The sequence below is a fragment of the Hylaeus volcanicus genome, chromosome 2, assembly GCF_026283585.1.
Source record: "Hylaeus volcanicus isolate JK05 chromosome 2, UHH_iyHylVolc1.0_haploid, whole genome shotgun sequence".
Lineage (NCBI taxonomy): Eukaryota > Metazoa > Arthropoda > Insecta > Hymenoptera > Colletidae > Hylaeus > Hylaeus volcanicus.
In genome coordinates this window covers 29,740,785-29,748,325 of record NC_071977.1, presented here as the reverse complement: position 1 = coordinate 29,748,325, position 7,541 = coordinate 29,740,785, and the positions used below count along the sequence as shown (strand labels likewise).

Below are 7,541 nucleotides of genomic sequence, written 5' to 3'. Positions count from 1 at the left end.
GAGGAGATATCAACGGAAAACACTGACCAATCAGAGCGCGCGTATACAGTTGGAGCGGCCGCGGTAGCGAATGAGCGCGGACGCCTAGTCGCTCCAACGGTATACGCGCGCTCTGATTGGTCAGTGTTTTCCGTTGATATCTCCTCAACGAAGCCTCGGACAACATTTTCGCTAAGGAAAAAGTTGTTTCAAATCACCTCCCGAATCACCCCTTTCAAAGTGTTACAATATTTTTGGGACACCCTGTAGCTAGCATGCGAAATAAGAGAGTACGGTGGCGCTTCAAAGTTGGCTGCCCAGCCAAATTTATTTCTAGATGTGTAGTTAGCATAGGAGAATTGAAACGATTCTGCTCGCATGACGCGGCCGTCGATGCTCAATATTCTACATCTGTAGAATTTCCATGTAATTAGCATCGCCCCGTATTCGAATTACGTGGATCGTTTTCAACAAGACCATCGAACGCTTCGTGGAACCGTTCCGAAGCGATGATACATTCGTTACTCGTTGGATTCTTCTAATTGGAAAACACGCGGTTCGAAGAATAATGGTTCGCCGCGTCGTGTTACCGTCGGCAAATCGAACGGCGTACGCGATTCCGAACTTTTCGACGCGCATCGCAAATATCGGAATAGCGTGCACGTACAGTGACTCGCGAAAGTATTTCAACACTTATTACGAAATACTTTATTAATTATAATAAGTATATTATATAACATTTACAGAAATATACCTATTATAGTTAATAAAGTATCGCGTACCAAGTGTTGAAATACTTTCGCGAGTCACTGTATCTCCGTGATGTATCTCACATACACTCGTGTCTTCATTGTAACGCATCGTAGATGCATGTTTCTCGTACACAAATATTCACGAGCGTAATCATACCACTGCTCCACACTGTTTGGCGCGACAAAGTCGTCGTAATTCAGATTCCTAGGAAGTTGACCATTTTTACGCTACTAGATCCGCGACGTTGATAGCGATTCGTAGCGAAATCGCGTTGCGAGTGTGCACGTCGTGCGAGCGTGCGTCGATGCCGTGGTAGATAAGTTACCTACGCGTATGTGCATCGTACATTGTACATGTCGCGACTGGAGGTTAACATTTTCTACGATCGCGATGAGTCGCGTGTTCGCGGATTGTGCGCTAAAGAAATCCGCTCTTTAGTCGACCTTGAGGGGAATTGCCGCAGCGAATCTGCGTGACTAGTACGTCGATGAGTTTCTTAGACAATTTTTCCTCGAAAAGTATGTATCGATATGTATTTCAGATGACTCGGTAGTTAAACTCGATTACGATACGACATGTATCATTTTAATGCGAACGCTCGATTGTCCTCGTCGCTCCTGGCTAGAGAAACTAGGCGGCGAACGTTCGGAAGAAATATTTTTCCCGAGCATATTTTCCCGAGTCCGTTGAGTCGCGGAAATCGATACAAGTGTCGCGTGTATCCGTGGTGCGTGATGTTCAAGCCATACTCGACCCTCGTAAATCGTCTGACAGAGGAAACTGTGTCGATCGTTTTCCGCGATGCGCGATTCTCTACGCCACTCTACGGCAAGTTTCGCTGCCTGGTACTTCTGTCATTCAGCTGTCGGTCTTACCGTCAAACTTATCCGACGGTCTTGTCATCCGTGCACTTGTTTACCGGTCCGACCTTAATCAGCCATTTGACGTCAACGATTGCTCGACACCGAGGATGCCATCGCGTCTCGTCACCGTCGATTACATAAACCGAACCACTGAGGTCATTGCCATTTTTAACGCCCGATTAAACGTCGAAGACGTTACTCGTGGTTCGATCAGCAACGAAGCTCGTATTCAGATACGTGGATGGATTCAAAGAAGAAGCAAAGAGCGAGTCGAGACGAAGGCATACAAAGTTTGTTTCGAGCAGGTGCCCTGAACTCGTTCCGCGTACGTTTCGTTCCTTTTCTCGTCCACTCGTCACTCATGTAGTAAGTAGTATCTGGTATCTGGGTTGCCTACACGGTTCCTTTTTTCGACCGTAGCGGAAGAAAGAATATCGTTGGAGGCGCGCCAATTTCGCGTGCGTCGTCGCTAGCACCATCGTAGATCGTAGGACAATGCGAGACGAGAGATTAGATCAATTCGACGGTACGAAGCGTAGGAAAATTGAGACGCGAGAAACCATCGGGAAACGGTATCGTCCGTAGCCGTACCGATTACGGATGCTAAAACGGCTCGTATCGACATTCTTCCTTTCGAAAATTTCACGCAAACTACTAGACGTACGAACAGATTGTAAGAATATTTCGAATTCAACCGAGCAGCAACAACGTTAAAGAAAGGATAGCCACTGTAGGACGGAACGGCAACTTCGCCACTTTAGCTGACGATAACCAGATGTTGGGACTCGGGAAAAGTCAAGGGAAAGCGCGTACGAGGCCCTATAGACTTTCCCTAGAGTTCCCAAAATGCAGAGTAGTAGGGATCGTCGGCGGAGGGTCAAACCTTCCGCAAGGAAGCGACGAGAGCATTCTTGGTTTTTCGACGGCACTGTGTAGTCGTGGACAACCAAATAAGTAGTTCTCAACGTTTTAACTGACATATTTCATCATTTCTATTTTTCTTTTAATTATTTTCTTACAGATAGAGTCAGTCATCTCGGATCTCGGGTCGTTCAAGGCTGCGAAGCGCGTACAACGAAACGATTGCGATGCATCTAATAATATCGACGATGAGACCGGTAGCGGTAGTATAATTGGATCGGTAGCGTATAGATAGAGACCAGGCGAACAGGCATAGCGAACGCACTCGGTACGTTTAACTTCGATCGTTTGCGTCGGAAGAAATTTATGGAATTTGTTGAATCGCGCAACAGAGCGCGCGTAGATTCGGAAAGATGAACGAACCTGGCTTCCAACAGATGATAGACTCGTAAATACACGTGGGTAGTCCACTCGTAAGAACGTAATATTTGTGTCTGCGAGACTCGTAGATATGCTTACCTTGGCGAAACACGTGTCACTGGCCGGCAGTAAACGCGGCATTGTGTTTACACTGGAGACGTATCGACCTGTCCTCGGTTGTATGCATACCGCGTATCGGCGGCCGTTTGTCCGCGAATAAGCACACGCTGCGACGGAAATGGAGGGTGTGACCGCAGGACTCGCGCGATGTCCTCCCTCGGTCGTAATTTCGCTCGGAGTGGACCGTGAACCGTAGACCGTACTTATTTTGCGTTAAATAAATCCCGTTCCCGTCCCGTTGAAAGTCCGTGTAATCGTCCGGTGTTCTCGAATCGAGATCAATTTCGAAATACCATCGAGAGTAGGCACCGTTACGTGCATCGCTATCGTGCACCCGGTTCCCGATTCCCGTTTCTTTGTCGATAATTCCTGGAGGTTAGCCAGACCGGCGGCGCTCGGTTTTCTTTCGAATAAAAGGATGTTCGGTAACTACAGTTTACATAGGCACTTGGCTGCGTTCCAATTAAACGACGCATCCTCGGCCTTGCTGGCCGCGCGAGACCATTAGCATCGCTAGCGCCCACGGCGCGACTGATTCGTTGAATTACGCGAATCGTGGCTCACGCTAATCGTACAACAGGAAAAACAGAACTACGATACGAGTTAGTCGCCTCCAAGAAAGAAATCCAAGAAAAGTGCCAGTCGAAGAGCGTACCTATGTAACTATACATCGTACCGTCGCTATCCTGGAGAATTGACGGAGATTCTGCGCGTAAGCGCGTTGTAAAATAATACGTAGGTACCGTACTTCGGGAACGAAGCGTTTGCCGACTAAATACACACAGCTGCTCAAAGATATCTACGGGGTCGACCGAAGGTTTAGATACCTCGATTATAGTTGGCGGTCTCTAATAGGATTAAACTTACTTTACTACCGAGGCCTAACGATATACAGTAAAGTCTCCTTAAAATGCATACATTTCTCTACGATGAATGCACAGAAACCATGGAGTGGTATACCTCTTGAGGGGTCCGGGAGTTCGATCGATGTAAGGCCGAACGCACACGGGCGCAACCGATTTGAAATTAGCGTTGCTAACCGTTTGCGCTCTTTGTTTTACCTACTCCACTATCTTTGCTTTACCTATTAGGGGGAAGTAACGTCGGAGAAAGCAATGTCGTTTCTGCGAATGCAAATACTTGTCTATTATTTACCAGCTCACCGTGTACCAATCAATTTTCATCGATCAGGTATTGAACATTTTCGCACTAGATGGCAGAAGGTTATTGATAACGAGGACAATTATATAATTGATTAAAAATAAAAACATTATAAATTTATTTGTTTGAATTTAACGTAAAAGAAACTAACCAACTAGCTTCAATGTGGTTTGAAACTGATCAGTTGCGCCCGTGTGCGATCAACCTAACATGACCCAGGTAAAACTGGATGATAAAACTCACCGACATACCCTGGTGTTTTCGCTGCGTCCTATTCTTTATCCTTTCCTATTCTTCGCGGTCCTTTACGTTCGAAGCTCGTCGGCAAACTTCAGAAAATATACGAACTTCTACGATAAATGCACAAGTTCAGTCCCGAGCTTGTGCATCAGGGCCGGTTGAGAGCCCGCAGTAGTGTAGGCTACGCGTTAGACAGCCGCAGTAGAATAGGCTCGCGCTAGACAGCCGAAGTAGCATACTCTACGCGCCAGACGGCTCGCGCTCTGATTGGTCGGGGTTTTCTGTTAATATCTCCTTAACGAAGCCTTTGACAACGTTTTCTCTAAGGAGAAACATCTTTCAAATCACTCCCTGACCCCTTTCAACAAGCTCCAACATTTTTGGGACACCCTATATAAGTAAATAGTATAGTGTAGTAGTAGTATTAGTAAATTAATAGTACTAAATAGTAAAGTGTCTCATTAAGATCCCATTAAGAAACATCTCAATTTCAGCCTTTTCTCTGCACGTTCACCGACTTTGTTAACTCCTCCGTTACATGTAAAAGTTTTCAACGTACGACACGGCTCGCATACCTCGACTTAGCAGTCTACGCGCGCAGTCTCGATCGACGTTGCGAACACCTAAACGAAAAAACAGCCGCGCGGAAGAGATAGAAATTATGTCCGCCGATGAATCATTCGTTCAAATAGCTCATGCAAATTCCACGGCTACACTCGCACGTATCATGCGTGTGACGCACCTCCTGCTTACGAGAACGCTTATTTTTATCGTCGAACTTGGATTACTCACGGACTCGCATTTCTCGAATGCCGCGATTCATTCAATAGCTCTCGCGCTCCATCGAAGCTGTCGATTACGTTCTCCATCTGGATTATCGCGAGACGCTTTTGAACTTTAACCGCGGTTCTGCGCAGTTCGTACTCGATCGTTCTATCGGCTGTAAACAACGAATGGCGGGCGTGGAAAATTTATGAAAATCTTACGCGGAGGCTGTAAACCGAGACTAACGCTTGTTTTTGGTGTCCGATTAGAATCTAATCATTAGATGCTGGAACACGAGCGAAAGGAGATGGAATCTCCTCGCGTCCTGTGTTCCCGTTTCCGGTGCCGACGGCCTTCAGAGGTCACTACTCCGAGACCGGGATCGGGACCGAGTCTCGGTTTTCGCTCGATACTTCGCGAAGAAAGGAACTGGTGTTTCGTTCGTTCGTTACGATAATTACTACTTCGCGAAACGAGTAATCGCTTTTAAGCGAGACACCGCGTGTACATCGCCTCGATCGCCAGTTTTCGTTCCATTGCTTTCCATCGATAATTGTAAGCTTCGTTCTTTTCGATCGACGAATGTACGAAACCTGCCTCTACCATCTCGACTCGCGACTCGTAACGTACGCGACGCATCGAAACGACGGAACTCGTTCGACTAGAATTTTTCTTTCTCCGTTCCTCCGTTCATTGCAGCGTTCCTTTTCCTTCGGTCACCCTCGTGGCCCGTCTAACCCGGCGTTTGCCCGCGAGATCTTTCTGCATAGCAAATCGACTTCTCAAGGATGCCGTAAGGTCTTTCTCCGCGGTCTGGAAAAAAAATGGCCAGAGACCTCCTTTCCTTCTTCACTTCGGAGATGCTGCACGTTGCTATATGTAGGTCGATGAAAAAAATAGGGCGCAAAGCTCGGTCGGGTTGAAGCGAACACGTCACCACCGAGACGAACAGTTTCAAACGTTATCGTTTCCTCGTATTCGACGTGTCTCGAATAGGTATCAAGCGTGTACTTGACACGGTGCTCGCGATATACGTTGCGTCATCACTGGTCTGCCGATATTTACGCAAATTCATTTTTTTTATCGATTCATGTAAAGAATTGAGATTCAAATGAAAGTATGTTTTATCTTCTAAACGTTACAAAATGTATATTATTGTTGAAATTTCATATATTTCGCGCAAATTCTCATGGATCTTGCCATATTTTTATTTGCTATAAACGTCTTATTTGCATAAATATCTGTGAAACTAATCATCGCGCTGTGATGTGAACGCGTACGTGTTCTTTTTCGTCTTCTTCTTCTTCTTTTTTTTTTTTTTAATTTCCTCAAGAAAACCGAGCGTTCGCGTTAATTTTCTTCAAAATAAACGCGTTAGCATAATCGAGAATTCGTAGCAGGCATTAAACGATGAATGAAAACGTAAACACGTTAAACGCGACGTTCGCCCACGAAGCCGACTAACAGCCGAGTATTTCTACCGAATAAGAACGAGGAGTAGGGAAACGGTTCGCAGTGAACTTTGAGCCCGATTCAACACGCGTGAACTATGTCAAATCGGACGACCGCTTCCACAGCGTGTAACAACAACGGTAGACTCGTCTCGAAGAGTCTAAAATAAACGTGCCGGCTATTATTGGACCGAACGAGGACAGGGAAATGAAAATATAAATAAAAAGGATATGCCCGAGACGGGCGTTTCTTGTATCCCGAGCGTCGCGGTGCAGCTGGAAACCAGAACCGAACAAGAATAGTTAAATAATCGGAATTAACGTAATACCAACACTTGGTTGTTGGCGCGATAACGCGTAGACGTCTTTCTATTTACCCGAATCGACATCTATGAGTCTAGGAACGAAAGGTACGCATCGTGCATTCGATAATGGAAACTCTCGGCTTCGGAAGCCGCGGAAAAATAACACGCGTACCTCTGCGTACGTATAGCTCGTTTTCTGTGACTCGAATAACCGGTAGACGTCCAACTAGTTAAACGTGTATACGTTTCGATCGCGCGAAAACAGCCGGATAAAGGCAAAACGTATTCGCGATTCAAGACCCAAGTCTCAAGAACGCGGAAGCTACCGCGATCGCTATCCCTTGGCTTTCACGAGTATCTTCCTTTCTACGACAGGCTTAACAAGCAGGCTTAACAAGCTAACAAGTTCGATCACGACGGATAATCGAACAGAGATATCTTCTTCGAATTCTGGCAAAGTTGCTACTTCTGCTTCTCGCCATCGGGCGGCGCGGTGGTACACGTCATCTGATAAACGCGCGTGCGCGGGCCACCGGTGGTACACGCCGCCCGATGGAACATATCAATGTGAACCATCGGTGGTACACGCCGCTGCGAACATATCAATGTGAACCACCGGTGGT

At 46.4% G+C, this 7,541-nt stretch overlaps 1 protein-coding gene across 6 annotated transcripts in view; it reads left to right on the top strand.

Annotated features, from left to right (window-relative positions):
• Window positions 1-7,541, top strand: part of LOC128872342 (cytohesin-1-like) — a 26,337-nt gene that overhangs the window by 8,762 nt on the left and 10,034 nt on the right. The window contains exon 1 of one of the 6 annotated variants that reach the window (XM_054114946.1): window positions 3,181-3,708. The exons of the other annotated variants lie outside the window; for them this stretch is intronic. The gene's annotated coding sequence lies outside the window, so the exon portion shown is untranslated. Of the gene's footprint in view, window positions 1-3,180; window positions 3,709-7,541 lie in introns of those variants that run through there. 6 annotated transcript variants of the gene reach the window in all.